Source organism: Podarcis tiliguerta (genome assembly GCF_965153285.1).
Source record: "Podarcis tiliguerta genome assembly, chromosome: 8".
Classification (NCBI taxonomy): domain Eukaryota; kingdom Metazoa; phylum Chordata; class Lepidosauria; order Squamata; family Lacertidae; genus Podarcis; species Podarcis tiliguerta.
Genome location: NC_139541.1, coordinates 5,371,136 through 5,388,674, shown reverse-complemented (window position 1 = coordinate 5,388,674; position 17,539 = coordinate 5,371,136). Strand labels below are relative to the sequence as shown.

The 17,539-nt window shown below is 44.1% G+C and overlaps 1 protein-coding gene and 2 long non-coding RNA genes across 4 annotated transcripts in view; 1 reads left to right on the top strand and 2 right to left on the bottom strand.

Annotated features, from left to right (window-relative positions):
- Positions 1-2,131, bottom strand: part of LOC310683945 — a 51,980-nt gene extending 49,849 nt beyond the window's left edge. The window contains exon 1 of the long non-coding RNA XR_014514567.1: positions 1,154-2,131. This is a non-coding gene — a long non-coding RNA (uncharacterized lncRNA). The remainder of the gene's footprint in view (positions 1-1,153) is intronic.
- The window catches only part of LOC310683964, a 61,126-nt gene that overhangs the window by 5,310 nt on the left and 38,277 nt on the right, over positions 1-17,539 (top strand). The gene's annotated exons all lie outside the window — the stretch shown is intronic.
- LOC310683800 (uncharacterized protein) overlaps positions 1-17,539 on the bottom strand; it is a 47,676-nt gene that overhangs the window by 21,478 nt on the left and 8,659 nt on the right. The gene's annotated exons all lie outside the window — the stretch shown is intronic.

Genomic DNA, 17,539 nt, shown 5'->3' with positions numbered 1-17,539 from the left:
ACAGCCAAGGAACCCGCAGCTTGGCACACGCAACAGGATGCATTGCACAGTGCCCACAATGTTACACGGCACTCCGGGTGCTTCATGCGCAGCCAAAACAGTTAACTGCCATGCAGGAGGGGGCAGCAGGTGGACAGCATGGCGACTGTGGGTGTTGCCCGACATTTTGTCCCCCCCAGCATGGAACCTGCACCCCCCCTTCGTACACCCCTGTGCCTGGGGTGCTGGCACCCCTTTTGGTTGGCGCTGGGAGTCCCTGTGTCCCACAACCGTTCTAAAGGTTCTAAAGGTAAACAACTATTTCTTTTAAAAAGCCAACAACTTTGGGGTCCCCCACCCCTAAGAAAAGGTCAACAACAAACCTCTTCTGATCAGCAAGTCCTAGGCTCTGTGGTTTAACCCACAGCGCCACCCGCGTCCCTTATGACCCTATTAGGTTCTAGCATTATATGGGAGGCAGAGAAAGCTGCTCTCATTCCACTTTCTCTATACTATGCATGGTTTTATACACCTCTTGCCATGTTCTCATCTCACTCACACAAACACACACGTACTTCTTAATTGTGTTGTCATAATAAAATGTGAGATGGTGGGGGGAAATTGGGAACTTTTAAAAACAGCACTTAGTACAACATTGTATGATTAAGGACTCTTGGGAGATGGTGGAATGAATTTATTTGGCTTTAGTGGAAATAAAGATTTGAGATATCAGGATTTAAGGGTATATGATATTAGGATTTAAGGGTATAAGATTTGAGGGGGGTTTTCTTCTTTTTTTTGTCTAGTAGATTGGAGTTTGGATAACTTTCTAGATGTTGATGGGAGAATAAGGTTTAAATGGATTAAGACAAATAAGTGAGTAAGCAGTGAAAGATGGAAAGAACTTGCTGATCTAATTAATAATTGGAATATTAAAAAGGGAGGCGGGAGGAGGTCGGGGAAATAAGTTATTGAAAGATGGAATTTGAAAAATGGAAGTGTTTTCTTTTTAAATGCTATTGTTTTTTGTTTCTTTTTTGTTGGTGGGGTGGAGGGGTGGTGTTTTTATGTATTTTTAAATTTTTACTTTTTCTCTTTTTCCCCTCCTTATTCTACTGTATTTGGTCTTTTTTAACTTTCTTTTTAGATTGGTAGAAATTGGACTAAATATTACTTTATATATATATATATATATGTCAGGGAACTGCCATTGGCTCAGGGGCGAGAGGGGAAAAGCCGGATGGATTACAGAGAGCCCCCCAAGATCGTGGGGGGCAGCAGCTCCTCAGTGGAGGAGAGTAACCACGCCTCCAGTGGAGAGGAGCTTCAGGGCTCGGAGGAGGCGAGGCAGTGCCAGGGCACCTTGCCTGGGCAAAGCAGGGAGGAGAGAGGTACTCCGTTGCCCACGCCCTCCCTGCGTAGTAGGCTTCTGCACTGAGAGGGGAGGCGCAGATTGGGCGTCAAGAAACTACTCTGCTGGGGAAGGTTCAAGGACCGCCCACTCACAGATTCTGCCAGTGAATGAGCCAGCCACGGAAATAGTGGCGCTCTGCATGGTGAAGGGTTTTTGGCACCAATAACGAGGCTTTGCAGCCGACCAGGGAGGCATTTGCCTGATTGCTCTCGAGTAACCCCCTGATATCCTTACAATATAAATAAATGTTCATAAATGAACAAGGCAACACACAGGCATAAGTATTGTGTCTGAAACAGTACAGGAGAGCAATCCTGAAGCCATTTTGTCTCTCCCAAACTGACCTCAAATATTTCTCTGCAAGGAGGAAGGAAATGGGGAAAGCTTTCCAATTGTCTTTGGACTGTAGGGGCTTCCACCTCTCTTTAAATACAGTCTGGCAAGTATCTGTTAAGCTGAGGACACTATCAATATGCATAAGAGCATGGGTAGGCAACCTAAGGCCACATGTGGGCCACATTGTGGCTCAATCGCCTTCTCAATCCGGCCCGCGGACGGTCCGGGAATCAGCGTGTTTTTACATGAGTAGAATGTGTCCTTTTATTTAAAGTGCATCTCTGGATTATTTGTGGGGCATAGGAATTCGTTCATTTTCTTTTTCAAAATATAGTCTGGCCACCCCACCCCCACCCATCTTCCCTGTAACCTGAAGCGTGTGTAACCCGAGGTACCACTGTATCCTAAAGACCCCACAGTGAGCTTCATTCCAAAGCAGTGGCATAGCGTGGGTTGTCAGCACCCGGGGCAAGACAAGTAATTTGCGCCCCCTAACACGGGGCAAGGCAAGTAATTTGTGCCCCCCCCCCCGCTGCACTGCCCCTCCCCCAGATAGTCCCTCGCTCTCTCTCCGCACCGCACCGCACCGCACGCCTGGCACCCTCCCCTCCACAGTGGGCGGCGACCCGGCGGCTCGGATTGGATTCGCACAGCCAGCACTGCAGAGAGAGAGAGAGAGTGAGCCAGGTAGGGGCAGAGAGCTGCGAGTGTGAGTGCCCCCCCCCGATGTTGCGCCCGGTGTGGCCGGCCCCCCCTGCACCCCCCACGCTACGCCACTGTTCCAAAGGACCAGCACCCTCTGTATAGCCCGAAGCCTCTCACTGCTCGAGAGTCTGGGCTGCATGAAACAATATGACTCCTTTTGTCAGTGCTACCGACACGACTGCAGGAAGCTGAAACAAGGTGTCTGAAGAAGGAACATTCAGAACAAGCTTGCGCAGGAGTCCTCTGCACAGACAAACAGACAGAGTGACTGAATAATACATTTTCACAGCAGTTTGGAGACGGGCGGCTCAGCACAAGGCTTCCTTTGAAAGTGGTGGCTCAGAGAAGGCACTCTCTGCTATGAATTAGTGAAAGCTCATGTTTCTGAGGGAGGTTGATTGGGGCGGGGGGGGGGGTTATCCAAAGATGTTGGGGGAAAGCCTTAGGAATGCATCGTCATTCACACTGGGCAATAGATATCGGTCATAATATAGACAGGGAAGCATGGGAACGATTGTGGAATACAGATATAAAATTGACAGCATGTTATGGTTTAAGATGGTGACAGCAGTCACGAAATTAAAAGACGCCTGCTTCTTGGGAGAAAAGCAATGACAAACCTAGACAGCATCTTAAAAAGCAGAGACATCACCTTGCCAACAAAGGTCCGTATAGTTAAAGCTATGGTTTTCCCAGTAGTGATGTATGGAAGTGAGAGCTGAACCATAAAGAAGGCTGATCGCCAAAGAATTGATGCTTTTGAATTAGGGTGCTGGAGGAGACTCTTGAGAGTCCCATGGACTGCAAGAAGATGAAACCTATCCATTCTGAAGGAAATTAGCCCTGAGTGCTCACTATGTTACCGGAAAAATCCGAGGGCTCCCTTGGACAAAAAGTAAAGACACCAACCAGAGTAAATTGGAGCAAATCAGCAGCCTGTAGGCTTGGCCTTTATTGAACTGTTGCAACAAGGTGTTCCCCTCACTTGCAGGAGAGAGGAAAGACCCAGAAAATGGTGTGCAAAACCTTATAAAAACTTTTGAAATTCCCATCCTCTAGGTCAAGCCCACCCCCAGAAACATCATGCATACATTACAGAAAGGAGGGGTTGAGGGAGGAGTTGTGGTGGTAACCTGAGTGTCCTGTCACCTGGCTGGTTCCCCCTTTTCCCCTCCCCATGAGTACTTTCCAGGTGACAAAGGGGAGTTTCCAGTTTCCTGCCCCCAGAGGGAAGATCTGATCATTGTCCTTTGTTCCAGTCCATGCTGAATCCACTCCCATATGCAAGTTCTTTGTGATCTTGATGGTCTTCTGTCTAGGACCATCAGGGTTGGCATAGCAACTGGGCAGGGCTCCTGTGAATGTGCTGGTATGGTGAAGGGATTATGGCGCCCTGTATCAACCTTCCCCATTTTGTAGTCTTTCCTTCATGGAGTAAAATAAAAGTGGAACAGTGCAAATCCGATGTATGGTTGATTTTCTATGAATTTATAACAGAAGTGTAGCGTATGTAGTGTGTGAGTGTGAGTGTGTTTGAAGTTTGTACAAACTTAATGATGGGGGGGGGGGGTTCCTGCTACAACTAGAAGGACAGATCATGAAGCTGAGGCTCCAATACTTTGGCCACCACATGAGAAGAGAAGACTCCCTGGAAAGGACACTGATGTTGGGAAAGATTGATGGCTTTCATATCACCTCTCAGCCTTCTCTTCTCCAGGCTAAACGTCTCCAACTCCATCACGTTTCCTCATAAGTAAGAGGCAACATGATGAGCATTGATAAAAATGATACCTGGAATGGGAAAATTGGAGAGAGAAACATTTTTCTCCCTCTCTCATAACACTAGAACACCTGGACAGCCAAGGAAGCTGAAGGTTGCAAGACTCAGGACAGACAAAAAAAGGACTTCTTCATACTGCACAGTTAAACCACGGAACTCACTGCCACAAGAGGCACTGAGGACCACCAAACGAGATGGCTTCCAAAGGGGATTAGGCAAATTCATGGAGGAGACGGCTATCGATGGCTCCTAGCCAGGATGGCTATGCTCTGCCTCCACAGTCAGGGGCAGTGACTCCTCTTGTGGCGTTTGCCCTCCTATGTGTGTGACATCATACTGGGTTCATAGGGAAAGGGTTAACTAATTGTAAAATGACTAACCAATGGGAGCCCAGGGGGCAGAGTTAATTGTGTATAAGGTTAAGCACAGAGGTTGTTTTTTTTTAATTTTTTATTATTTTCAATGCAAAATCATGACAAAAATTACATTGAATCCAAAATAATACTATACAAACAAAAAAGAAGAACAGAACATACAAAAAACACACCAAAGGAAACAAAACAAACAAACAAACAAAAAGACAACAAGCATACATCTACAGAAAAAAACCATATCATCATTCTAATCTAGTCATACATAAACACATATTGATTTCCTTCCTTTGTTCTAAGACTTCAAAAAGTTTACTCTTACTGTAATGTTGTGTCTAATGTAGATTACTTCCATCTTTGTACTTTTTTTTTACACCATTTTTATTTTTCTTTAACCCTGTAAAGCATCATTCATTACATACCGATATGCTCACTCCAGGGCAATGTTTTTTCATATACTCTTTAGCACATCCCCATTCTTTTAATAATTTCTGGTCCGATTGTCCCCTTATGAATGCTGTAAGTCTTGCCAGATTTATATAGTCACAAATTTTAATTTGCCATTCTTTCATGGATGGAATTTTACTCCCTTTCCAGTTTTTTGCTATAAGCATCCTGGCAGCTGTTGTCGCATAAAGGAATACTTTCCTTTGATTGTCTGGAATATCATTTGTAATTAAACCTAAAAGGAAAGCCTCCGGTTTTTTACTGAAAGATATTTTAAACATCTTTTTGATTTCTTCATAAATTTCATTCCAGAATTGTTTAATAGGTCGGCATTCCCACCACATGTGCAACATTGTTCCTATTTCTTTTTTACATCTCCAACAGGTATTTGATTTTAATTTGTAAATTTTAGCCAATTTTACCGGAGTTAAGTACCACTGGTACCCATTTTCATGAAATTTTCTCTGATTGTGTAACATGCCGTGAATTTAATAGCATATTTCCATAATTTCTCCCATTGTTCAAGCCGAATTGCGTAACCTATATCGCATGCCCATTTAGTCATAACTTCTTTTACTTCCTCCTCCTTTAATTCCCAATCTAATAATAAATTATACATTTTGGATATATTCTTTTTTGAGTTTTGACATAATACTTTTTGTAATTTTGATTCTTCTTTTTCAAATCCTATTGCTTTATCCTAATTGAATATTTGGGCAATTTGGTGATATTGTAACCATGTGGTACAATAGTGGGTCATCTCTTCATATGGTCTTAGTTTTAATTGGCCCTGTTCCTCCTTTAGGAGCTGCTGGTATGTTGCCATTCTTCCTATCATATTTTTCTTTTTACTTCTAATGGTCAGACCCACCATGGGGTTTTCGGTTCTAACAACCTTCTATGTCTCACCTAGGCCTTGTATAATGCATTTCTAACTACATGGCTAAGAAATTCTTTATGTACTGCCACTTCGTTGTAAATTAGATAGGCATGCCAACCGTATCTGTTGTTCCATCCCTCCAAGTCTAAAATGTCCCTATTATCTAACTTAATCCAGTCTCTGATCCAACTAAAGCATGCTGCATCGTAATATAGTCTCAGGTCTGGGAGTCCAAAGCCTCCCCGCTCTTTTATGTCGGTTAATAATTTATGTTTGATCCGTGGCTTTTTGCCTTGCCATATAAACTTTGTTAGGTCCATTTTTTAAAACAATCATCTTTACCTATTATGGGAATCATTTGAAAAAGGAACAAGAGTTTTGGTAAAATAGTCATTTTAATAGCCAAAATTCTACCCCAGAGTGTTAAATTCAATCTTGTCCAAATTTCCATTTCTCTTTTTGTTTCTTCCCATTTTTTTTTATAATTATCTTCAAACAAAATCATATTTTTCATTGTTGTTTGGATTCCTAAATATTTCACTTTTTTTACAATTTGTAATCCAAATTTTTCTACCAGTTCCTTTTTCTCTTGGTCTCCCATGTTCTTTACCATTAGTTTCATTTTTTCTTTATTCAAAGCAAAACCTGAAACCCTTCCAAAGTTTTCCATTTTTTCTAGAGCCTTTGCTATGCTTTCCTTTGGATTTTCCACCATGAACACTAAATCATCTGCAAATGCCCTTACTTTGTATATTTTCTCCCCTAGGGATATTCCATTTATTTCTTGATCCAGTCTGATTTCTTGATTTAGTATTTCCAAAACCAAAATGAATAAGAATGGTGAAAGTGGGCACCCTTGTCTGGTGCCCTTCTGTATTTTAAAATAATCAGTTGTGTCAATATTTATTATTATATTTGCTTCTTGTTGTTCATAAATTGCTTTTAACCCTCTTGTAATTTGGTCTCTCATGTCCATGTGGTCTAATAATATTTTTAGAAATTTCCATGAAACTTTGTCGAAGGTCTGAGGGTATTGGCGGCGAGCTTTGCTCCAGTGGCGGTTAGGTATTGGTATGGGAATTGTTATGTAGATGTATGGGGGGGGGGGGAGCGCCATTACATTCCCCAGATACTGAAGGGTAGTCCAGTAAAGGATTCCGGGGGGCTTGGCCCCGTCAGAAGCCTATGGAGGCCAGGGCCCAAGGCACGCCCCCGAGCAGTGACCCCGGGGGAGTGCCTAGTTGATGTGCATCAGCAGGGCTCCCCCTGCTGGTGTTAACCCTTCCGGGTCTTCAAGAAAGCAGGCTGAAGCCGGATAGTTGGATAGGACCAATGCCTAAACCAATACCGCTCATCACCTGTAACCAATAAAGTTGTGGCCAATTTTTCCCTACCCGACCTAAAACTTTACTACAAGGCAGCCTGTTTCACCTGGCTAAAAGACTGGTGCACGTTACAGGATCCGGACCTCCTGGACCTGGAAGGTTTTGACAGCTGTTGGGGATGGCATGCCTACCTGATATATGGAAAAGCGAAAATTCAAAAATTTTTTACCAACCATATAATAAGAAAGTCACTCTTTGCTGTATGGGAAAAATAGAAAGACCTGATGGAGCCTAAAGTCCCGTGGTGCACTTCTCCAATAGAAGCCATAGCAGTAAAATGGAAAAATACTCAGGAAAGCTGGCCAACATATAAAATACTTCTAAAAAATGAAGGTAACCAAATAAAATTAAAAAACTTTGAGGAAATAAGAGAACACATTTCAGACTGGTTCCAATACCATCAGTTATTTGAAAAATTTAAATCTGACAAACAAAAGGAGTTCTCAACAGAAATTTCCTGATTCGAATCTGATCTTGTAAATTCTAAAAGAAAAACTCTTTCCAAAACTTACCGACTCCTCCTTGAATGGACAGTCGAGGAGGAGGAGGTAACAGTGGCAATGGTGAGGTGGTTCCAGGATTTTGGCCATTCAATAACCTTATCCCAATGGGAAAATTTATGGAAGATCAATTGGAAATTCACAAATTGTTACATGATTAGAGAGAACTTTCAAAAAATGCATCATCGATGGTATCTAACACCATGGAAACTTTCAAAAATGTATAAAAATGTGTCAAGTAATTGTTGGAGATGCGAAGACTCAGGAACATTCTACCATATGTGGTGGATATGTAGGAAAATACAGGTATTCTGGGAGAGTATACATGCAGAATTGCAAAAAATGCTAAAGATCTCTTTCAATAAAAAACCAGAGGCCTACCTCCTGGGAATAACAGATTTGGATATTCCACAAAAGGCCGGTTTGAAATGGCCCAAGCCAGTTTGAGCAGTTCCAAGTGGGTTGGAACTGGCCCAGACAGGTTGGAGCAGATCCAGGCCAGTTGGAGAAGGTGCAGGTCATTTGAAACTGGCCCAAGCTGGTTAGAACAGGTCTAGGACGGTTGGAAGCTGTTGAGACCGGTTGGAACCAGTCCAAGCTGGTGCAAGCTGGTTTGAACCGGTCTAGGCCGGTTTGAACCAGTCTAGGCCGGTTTGTGCTGGTCCAAGCCAGTTTGAACCGGCCTAAGCCAGTTTGAACAGGTCCAAGTGGATTGGAACCAGCCCAGAGAGGTTGGAGAAGGTCCGGGCCAGTTGGAGCAAGTGCAGGTCATTTGAAATTGGCCCAAGCTGGTTAGAAAAGGTCCAGGCCAGTTGGAAGAGGTTTATGTCGCTTGGAACCAGACCAGACCAGTTGGAACAAGTTCATACCAGTTGGATCCAGTCCAAGCTGGTTGGAACCAGCACAAACCAGTTGGAAAATGTCCCGGTGGGTTGCCCAGACCAGTTTGAACTGGTCCAGACTTGTTGGAACCAGTCTAGGTTTGTTTGAACCGGTCGAGGCTGGTTGGAAGCTGTTCAGACCCGTTGGAACCTTTCCAAGCCGGTTTGAACAGGTCTAGGCTGGTTTGAGGCAGTCTAAGCCAGTTTCAGTGAGCTCAAACCAGTTGGAAAAAGTCCAGGCAAGTTCTAACTTGCCCAGACCAGTTTGAACTGGCCCAGACTGGTTTGAATTACCTCAGACTGCTGGAAACAGGTCTAGGCTGGATTGTGCCAGTCCAAGCCAGTTTGAACTTGTCTAGGCCAGTTTGTGCCCATCTGAGCCAGGTCGAGGCAGCTTGGACCAGTTCTGTGTCACTTGGAAGCATCCCAGACCTGTTGGAACCAGTTCATACCGGTTGGATCCAGTCCAAGCCAATAGGAACCATCCCAAACCAGTTAGAAAAGCTCCAGGCGCATTCCCACTTCCCCAGACTAGTTTGAACTAGCCCAAACCGGTTGGAACTAGCTTACACAGCAACAGGTCTAGACTGTTTTGAACCAGTCCAAGCAGGTTGGAACAGGTCCAAGCCAGCTGGATCCTGTTCATACCAGGTGGAACCGGTCCAAGCCAGTTTGAAAAGGTCTAGGCCGGCATGAACCGGTCTAGGCTGGTTTGTGCCAGTCCAAGCCGGTTTGAACAGGTCTAGGCCTGTTTGTACCAGTTCAGGCCTGTTTGTACCGGTCCAAGCTGGTTTGAACCGGTCGAGGCTGGTTTGTGCTGGTCCAAGCCAGTTTGAACCGGTCAAGGCCAGTATGTGACGGTCCAAAGTCAGAAGCCTATGGAGGCCAGGGCCCAAGGCACGCCCCCGAGCAGTGACCCCGGGGGAGTGCCTAGTTGATGTGCATCAGCAGGGCTCCCCCTGCTGGTGTTAACCCTTCCGGGTCTTCAAGAAAGCAGGCTGAAGCCGGATAGTTGGATAGGACCAATGCCTAAACCAATACCGCTCATCACCTGTAACCAATAAAGTTGTGGCCAATTTTTCCCTACCCGACCTAAAACTTTACTACAAGGCAGCCTGTTTCACCTGGCTAAAAGACTGGTGCACGTTACAGGATCCGGACCTCCTGGACCTGGAAGGTTTTGACAGCTGTTGGGGATGGCATGCCTACCTGATATATGGAAAAGCGAAAATTCAAAAATTTTTTACCAACCATATAATAAGAAAGTCACTCTTTGCTGTATGGGAAAAATAGAAAGACCTGATGGAGCCTAAAGTCCCGTGGTGCACTTCTCCAATAGAAGCCATAGCAGTAAAATGGAAAAATACTCAGGAAAGCTGGCCAACATATAAAATACTTCTAAAAAATGAAGGTAACCAAATAAAATTAAAAAACTTTGAGGAAATAAGAGAACACATTTCAGACTGGTTCCAATACCATCAGTTATTTGAAAAATTTAAATCTGACAAACAAAAGGAGTTCTCAACAGAAATTTCCTGATTCGAATCTGATCTTGTAAATTCTAAAAGAAAAACTCTTTCCAAAACTTACCGACTCCTCCTTGAATGGACAGTTGAGGAGGAGGAGGTAACAGTGGCAATGGTGAGGTGGTTCCAGGATTTTGGCCATTCAATAACCTTATCCCAATGGGAAAATTTATGGAAGATCAATTGGAAATTCACAAATTGTTACATGATTAGAGAGAACTTTCAAAAAATGCATCATCGATGGTATCTAACACCATGGAAACTTTCAAAAATGTATAAAAATGTGTCAAGTAATTGTTGGAGATGCGAAGACTCAGGAACATTCTACCATATGTGGTGGATATGTAGGAAAATACAGGTATTCTGGGAGAGTATACATGCAGAATTGCAAAAAATGCTAAAGATCTCTTTCAATAAAAAACCAGAGGCCTACCTCCTGGGAATAACAGATTTGGATATTCCACAAAAGGCCGGTTTGAAATGGCCCAAGCCAGTTTGAGCAGTTCCAAGTGGGTTGGAACTGGCCCAGACAGGTTGGAGCAGATCCAGGCCAGTTGGAGAAGGTGCAGGTCATTTGAAACTGGCCCAAGCTGGTTAGAACAGGTCTAGGACGGTTGGAAGCTGTTGAGACCGGTTGGAACCAGTCCAAGCTGGTGCAAGCTGGTTTGAACCGGTCTAGGCCGGTTTGAACCAGTCTAGGCCGGTTTGTGCTGGTCCAAGCCAGTTTGAACCGGCCTAAGCCAGTTTGAACAGGTCCAAGTGGATTGGAACCAGCCCAGAGAGGTTGGAGAAGGTCCGGGCCAGTTGGAGCAAGTGCAGGTCATTTGAAATTGGCCCAAGCTGGTTAGAAAAGGTCCAGGCCAGTTGGAAGAGGTTTATGTCGCTTGGAACCAGACCAGACCAGTTGGAACAAGTTCATACCAGTTGGATCCAGTCCAAGCTGGTTGGAACCAGCACAAACCAGTTGGAAAATGTCCCGGTGGGTTGCCCAGACCAGTTTGAACTGGTCCAGACTTGTTGGAACCAGTCTAGGTTTGTTTGAACCGGTCGAGGCTGGTTGGAAGCTGTTCAGACCCGTTGGAACCTTTCCAAGCCGGTTTGAACAGGTCTAGGCTGGTTTGAGGCAGTCTAAGCCAGTTTCAGTGAGCTCAAACCAGTTGGAAAAAGTCCAGGCAAGTTCTAACTTGCCCAGACCAGTTTGAACTGGCCCAGACTGGTTTGAATTACCTCAGACTGCTGGAAACAGGTCTAGGCTGGATTGTGCCAGTCCAAGCCAGTTTGAACTTGTCTAGGCCAGTTTGTGCCCATCTGAGCCAGGTCGAGGCAGCTTGGACCAGTTCTGTGTCACTTGGAAGCATCCCAGACCTGTTGGAACCAGTTCATACCGGTTGGATCCAGTCCAAGCCAATAGGAACCATCCCAAACCAGTTAGAAAAGCTCCAGGCGCATTCCCACTTCCCCAGACTAGTTTGAACTAGCCCAAACCGGTTGGAACTAGCTTACACAGCAACAGGTCTAGACTGTTTTGAACCAGTCCAAGCAGGTTGGAACAGGTCCAAGCCAGCTGGATCCTGTTCATACCAGGTGGAACCGGTCCAAGCCAGTTTGAAAAGGTCTAGGCCGGCATGAACCGGTCTAGGCTGGTTTGTGCCAGTCCAAGCCGGTTTGAACAGGTCTAGGCCTGTTTGTACCAGTTCAGGCCTGTTTGTACCGGTCCAAGCTGGTTTGAACCGGTCGAGGCTGGTTTGTGCTGGTCCAAGCCAGTTTGAACCGGTCAAGGCCAGTATGTGACGGTCCAAAGTTCAAACTGGCCCAGACTGGTTGGAACTAGCTCAGACTGGTTGGAACAGGTCCAGGTCGGTTGGAACAGGTTTATGTCACTTGGAACCAGCCCAGACCTGTTGGAACCAGTTCATACCGGCTGGATCCAGTACAAGCCGGTAGGAACCAGCCCAAACCAGTCTGAAAAGAGGAGTATATCTCTTGGAACCTGTTGGAAACAGTTGGATATTATCCAAGATGGTTGGAACCAGACCAAATGAGCTGAAAAAGTCTAGGCGGGTTCCAACTTGCCCACACCGGTTGGAACTGGCCCAGACTGGTTGGAACAGGCCCAAGCCGGTTGGAACAGGTTTATGTCACTTGGAACCAGCCCAGACCTGTTGGAACCAGTTCATACCGGTTGGATCCAGTACAAGCCGGTAGGAACCAGCCCAAACCAGTCTGAAAAAGTCCAGGCAGATTCCAACATCCCCAAACAGGTTTGAAGTGGTTGGAACAGGTCTAGGCTGGTTTGAACCAGTCGACGCTGAGTGCATTAGGTGCAAGCCAGTTGGAACCGGTCCAAGCCGTTTTGAACCAGCTCAAACTAGTTGGAGAAATGTCCAGGCAGGTTCCAACATGCCCAGACCAGTTTGAACTGGGCCAGACTAGTTGGAACCGGTCTAGACTGGTTTGAACCGGTCCAAGTTGGTTGGAACCGGTCCAAGTTGGTTGGAACCGGTCTAGGCCTGTCTGAACCGGTGCAAACCGATTGAAACCTGTTGAGACCAGTTTGAATCAGTCCAAGCTGGTTTGAACAGGTTTAGGCCACTTTGAGCATGTCTAGGCCAGTTTGAACTGGTCCAGGCCAGTTTGTGCTTGTCCAAGTGGGTTTGAACCGGTCGAGGCTGGTTTGAACCGGTCGAGGTTAGTTTGTGCCAGTCCAAACCGGTTTGAACCAGTCTAGGCCGGTTTGTGCTGGTCCAAGCCTGTTTGTGCTGGTCCAGACAGCTTCAAGCAGGTCCAGGCCAGTTGGAGCAGGTGCAGGTCATTTGAAACTGGCCCAAGCTGGTTAGAAGTTGGAAGTAGCTCAGACTGATTGCAGCAGGTCTAGGCTGGTTTGAACTGGTCAATGCTGATTTGTGCCGGTCCAAGCTGGTTCAAACCGGTCTAGGCTGGATTGTGCTGGTCTCAGCCGGTTTACTCTGGTCCAAGCAGTTTGAACTGGTCGAGGCCAGTTTGAACCGGTCGGGACCGGTTTGAACTGGTCGAGACCTGTTTCTGCTAGTCCAAGCGGGTTTGAACTGGTCTAGGCTGGTTTGAGCCAGATCAAGCCAGTTTGAATAGGTCTAGGCTGGTTTGAGCTGAATCAAGCCAATTTGAACAAGTCTAGGCTGGTTTGAGCCGGATCAAGCCAATTTGAACAGTTCCAGACAGCTTTGAGCTGGTCCAGGCTAGTTGGAGCAGGTGCAGGTCATTTGAAACTGGCCCAAGCTGTTTAGAGCAGGTCCAGGCTGCTTGCAACCGGTCCAAGCCAGTTCAAACCTGTTGAGACCGGTTTAAACCAGTCCAAGACTGGTCTAGTCCGGGTTGAAATGGCCCAAGCCAGTTTGAGCAGTTCCAAGTGGGTTGGAAATGGCTCAGACAGGTTGGATCAGGTCCAGGCCAGTTGGGGCAGGTGCAGGTCATTTGAATCTGGCCGAAGCTGGTTAGAAAAGGTCCATGCCGGTTTGAAGAGGACTATGTCGCTTGTAACCAGCCCAGACCAGTCGGAAACCATTCATACAAGTTGGGTTCCACCCAAGCCGGTTGGAACCAGCCCAAACCAGTTGGAAAAGGTCCAGGCTGGTTCCAACTTGCCCAGACCAGTTTAAACTGGCCTAGACTGGTTGGAAATAGCTCTTACTGGTTGCAACAAGTCTAGGCTAGTTGGAACCGGTCAATGCCGATTTGTGCCGGTCCAAGCTGGTTCGAATCGGTCTAGGGTCCACGCCCCCCGGAATCCTCTACCGGACTAGCCTTCAATATCCGGGGGAGGTGATGGCGCTCCTCCCCCCATACATCTAAATAATAGTACCCATACCAATGCCTAACCGCCAGTCGAGCAAAGCTTGCCGCCAATACCCTCAGACCTGCAACCAATCCCTAATCCCCACAGATATGTCAGCCAACCAAACATCGTTTCCCGCATCCAACAGTGATGACCAAATTATGACTAATTTGGTCTGAGGATTTCTTTCCCAAATTTAGTCATAATTTGGTCATCACTGTTGGAAAGGTGCACTTGGAGGGACTGTCGATGCCCTATTGCTATGGAAAAATCCAGAAATATCCTGGAACGCTCAGTGGCACGTAGAGTGGCAGGGCTGGGGGGGGGGGTCATTGACCACCCCAACATCCAGTTCAGCAAGGTGACCCTCTGCCACAAGGATGGCGTGAATCTTTCCAATGCGGGAAACAATGTTTGGTTGGCTAACATATCTGCGGGGATTAGGGATTGGTTGCAGGTCTGAGGGTATTGGCGGCAAGCTTTGCTCGACTGGCGGTTAGGCATTGGTATGGGTACTATTATTTAGATGTATGGGGGGAGGAGCGCCATCACCTCCCCCGGATATTGAAGGCTAGTCCGGTAAAGGATTCCGGGGGGGCGTGGCCCCGTCCGAAGCCTATGGAGGCCAGGGCCCAATACACGCCCCTGAGTGGTGACCCCGGGGGAGTGCCTAGTTGATGTGCATCAGCAGGGCTCCCCCTGCTGGTGTTAACCCTTCCGGGTCTTCAAGTAAGCAGGCCGAAGCCAGATACTGTGTTCTCTGTGGTTAATTAGTACCGGATTTAGAGTGATTTTGTTTTTGTTTTTTGTAACCTGCTGGCTCTGCCGGTCTTGCGAAACGGATTAAGTGGTTTAATTTTATTTTTTTTACTATTTTTGTTTTTTGATTTTCCCCCCTTTATTTTTAGTTTTTCTCCCTTTCCTCTCTCTCTCTCTCTCTCTCTCTCTCTCTCTCTTTGGAACAGTGGATATATATGGGGTTTTTTTGTTGGAATTTTGATTTTGGTTGGACGGGATTTTCCAGGCAAATGGCAGAAGAGATATCTTTGAAATTTGGTTTATCCTTTTGTCTCACTTACCTCTTTCTTTTTGCCTGTTTTTTGGATTGTTATTTTTAGTTACTCCACTCTGGTTTTGTATTGGATTGGCCAAACAAGTGGCAGAAATTGGGATTGGAAATTTTTAGTTTAAAGGAATTTGGTGTTTTATAAGACTGTTTTATATCTATTATATTGAATTGGCCAACCAAGAGGCAGAAGGTTTATTAATTGGAAATTTAAGGGTGATATCTGGTGGTGAGACAAGGAATAGCAAAAGGGCAGAGTGGAAATAATGAAGAAAACACAGCAAAAACTGGGGGAAGGCGGGATACCAGTGGAAAGAAGAGGATCAAAGCAGGAAACTGAGTTTAAGGGAGATATTTTAAAAATGTTTGCAGAAATAAAAAAGGATATTAAACAAAGTGAAAAGAATTTGGAGACAAGATTAGATTTGATGGATTAAAAATACGATATGACAGTTAGTAAACTGAAAGGTCAGATGAAGGAAATAACAAAAAGAAAGCAAAACCTGGAAGAAGGAATGAAACGAACAAAACAAGAAGTGAGGGCTATGAAGAAAGAGGAAGAAAGGGTTAAGGAAGAGGTTTCAGAAATTAATAAAACACAGGAAGAACTGTGGGATACGATTGCTATGAATGAATTGAGGCAAAGAGAACTTAATTTGAGGTTTAGATCTGTGCCCGAAGTACGAGAGAACATCTTGGAGAAACTAACAGCAGAGATTCCACAATGGCTAAGCATGGAAGTGGAAGATGTCGGAAAGACAATACAGAATGCTTTTAGAATTAAAACAAGGACTGTCAAAGCAAAGAAATTTCCAGGTTATTGTTTGATTATATTTAAAGATAGGGAGATGAGAAACCTGCTTCTACAGAAAAATAGAGAAAAAAGGCTTTGCTTTGATGGATCGTTTACAATCATTTTTAAAGACGTCCCACTTCGGCTGTTGAAAAAACGTGACCAATATAAATCTCTTACACAGATACTAAGGAAAAATTGAATTGAATTTAAGTGGGAATTTCCAGAAGGGATCTCCTTTTATTATAAGGAGAAAAAGTTTAAATTTACGAATGTTAATGACACGCATAAATTTTTGAGAAGATACAAAGAGTTGGGAAAAATTGATGAAGTAGCAGAAGCGGGAGCAGCAGGACCGACAGGACTGGAAGAAGAAGACAAAGGTAGTATTGAAGGAGGAGAAGAAGAAGAAGAAGAAGAAGGCCAAGTTTAAGACTTTTCTCTTTTATTTTTAAAGAGAACACAAAATGGCACAGAAAATATGGACATGGAATGTTAATGGCGTTAACGTCAAGAAGAAAAGAAATAAAATTGGACATTTCCTTAAAAAAAGAATCTGGACATTATTTGTTTACAAGAAACTCATGTGGCTAGGAAACATAGAAGTGTATTGATTAATAAAAAATTAGGAAATGAATTTATTTCATCAGACAGAAGCAGGAAAAGAGGAGTGGCTTTGTATATAAAAAGTAAATTTGAAGCTCGGCAAATCTTCAAGGATGAAGAAGGTAGAGTAATAGCGGTACAAGTCACATGGCAGGGCGAAAAACTAATATTTGTCGGAGTGTATGCACCGAACGGAAGTAAGACTGAATTTTATAAGGATTTAGAAGAAAAACTATTTGATTTTGTGGATCAGAAAATTATAATAATGGGAGATATGAACAGAGTAGTATCGATGGAAATGGATAGGCTGAGGACAAGAGAAAAATCGAAAGAAGGGAAATTACCTAAGACATTTTTTTCTATGATTGAGAATTGTAATCTAGTGGATGTTTGGAGACTAAGACACCCATTAGAAAAACAATTTATTTATTTCTCAGAACCAAATCAATCAATGTCAAGAAAAGCCTATGTTTGGATAACCAGCGAATTAACACCAAGAGTGACAAAAATAGAAAAACAACCAAAAATACTTTCGGATCATAATGCAATAAAATGTGAGATAAAAGAAATAGAGGAAAAATCCTTTTGATGGAGATTAAATGAAAATTTACTGGATGACCTAAAAATAAAGGAGAAAGCGCAGACTGCATACTTTGTAAATAATAGTAATAAAGGAACAAAAATGAGTGTGTTTTAGGATGCTAGCAAAGCGAGGCTTCTTCACACAGCAAAATAGCATTAGAAATAAATTTTGAGAAAAAGGAAAGAAAGAAATATTAAAACAAATAATGGAAAATGAGAAGAAGCTAGTTAAAAATCCAAACAATGTGAAAATAAATCAGAATATTAAAATATTATAAGGCCAATTTGCAATGTTAATAAATCAAGAGGCTGAATGGAATATTAAAAGACTGAGACAGAAAATTTTTGAATATGCCAATAAATCTGGAAAATGGTTGGCATGGCAAATTTAAAAAAGGAAAGAACAGAATACAATTAATAAGATCACAGTGGAAGGAAAAGAAATAGATAATCCGAAAGAAATTAGGAAAGAATTTG